The sequence below is a fragment of the Phoca vitulina genome, unplaced genomic scaffold, assembly GCF_004348235.1.
Source record: "Phoca vitulina isolate PV1807 unplaced genomic scaffold, GSC_HSeal_1.0 scaffold49, whole genome shotgun sequence".
Lineage (NCBI taxonomy): Eukaryota > Metazoa > Chordata > Mammalia > Carnivora > Phocidae > Phoca > Phoca vitulina.
Genome location: NW_022589752.1, coordinates 1,088,575 through 1,090,102, shown reverse-complemented (window position 1 = coordinate 1,090,102; position 1,528 = coordinate 1,088,575). Strand labels below are relative to the sequence as shown.

Below are 1,528 nucleotides of genomic sequence, written 5' to 3'. Positions count from 1 at the left end.
ATCCGCATTAAACTTAGTAAAGCCCCACTTCTTGGAGATGTGGATCTTCTGGCGGCCAGGGAACTTGAACTTGGCCCTGCGTAGGGCCTCAATCACATGCTCCTTGTTCTGCAGCTTGGTACGGATGGACATGATGACTTGGCCAATGTGGACCCTGGCTACTGTGCCCTGGGGCTTTCCGAAGGCACCCCGCATACCTGTCTGCAGCCTAGATTGGAGATAGCATGAGGTCAGACCTCAATATCCACTGGAAAGGGCTGTCTCCAAGGTCCCTTAGGGCAACCCATACAATCAACAGGCTGCATACACTACCAAGGAGGCTACTGTTTGCAGCCTTGGCACACTGGGCCCCCATGGACAAAGAGCACAGTCGGCTTAATTGGCTGCAGAAGCGTGGTAGGTTCTTAGAACACTGTATTCTGGGCACCTCTAGGAAGTCAGTGACAGTTAACAAAATATCTACATACTTCTGTAAATTTTGGCTCAACTAAATAAAACCAAATCGTGCAGAAGTATATGGTAAAAAAAAAAAAAAAAAAAAAATGGATCTCTAATTTCCAAAATAGTTAAGTACAGCTTCCCCAGTGAAGTAGCTTTTCAGGTGTCATGTCAGTTCAGGAAAAGTTATTCCAGCCAGTCATTTCCAGGGCTTCTCTCTCTCCAAGATCAAATACGGTCTTATTTTCTGCTTGATTGGAAATATTTCCTAATACTTTGATTCATTCATTTAACAAAGTGAGGTCCCATTATGTACCTAGCACCATGTTATAAAGAAAGCTCACGTCAAGGAACATTAAATCTACTCAGGGAGGGGGCACCTGGGTGGCTCAATCTGTTGGGCATCTGACTCTGGCTCAGATCATGATGTCCAGGTCCTGGTACCCACCCCCCCAACCCCCCCGACCCTCCAACCCCCCCACCCCCCCACCCCATCCCCACCCGCTCTGGGCCCCACCAGGAGTATGCTTCTCCCTCTGCCCCTCCCCCTACTTGTGCAAAAAGCACAAAAATGTGAAATACGTGGCACTAAATATATGGTGAAAAGGATATTTATGTTTACAGTATGAGAGCTGAAACAAGAAGGCAGAGTGTCAGCTTGTTCAACCTCAGCTGGGAATGTGCATGTCAGACACTCAAATTTTTCATCATTCTGCACATGTGCATGTCTGCAAATGACCACAAAAGAGCCCCAAGAACTGACTTTGGGGTTACAAATAAATTTCAGCAAATAAGCAAATTCATAAATATGGAATCCATGAACAGTGAGGATAGACTGTGTTTGTGTGTGTAACACCACATCCTGACAAGAGAGAATACACCTTCTTCTCAAAAATACATGGAACATTCCCAAAATTGGACCATATATTAAGTCAAAACATCAATAATTTCCATCAGGTAGAAATATTACAAACACTTGAAATAAATCAAGATATTAAGAACAAAACCAAAAATTAGAAAGGTCCTTCCACCTAGAAATTAAACAACTTTCTATTAAACAACTCTTGGGTAAGAAGGAACAAATTATGCA

The 1,528-nt window shown here is 43.7% G+C and overlaps 1 non-coding gene across 1 annotated transcript; it reads right to left on the bottom strand.

Moving 5' to 3' along the window:
- Positions 1-255: 255 nt before the first annotated feature.
- On the bottom strand, positions 256-389 carry LOC116621618. The gene has a single exon (XR_004297424.1). It is a non-coding gene; the product is annotated as a small nucleolar RNA SNORA70 (small nucleolar RNA).
- Positions 390-1,528: the final 1,139 nt, after the last annotated feature.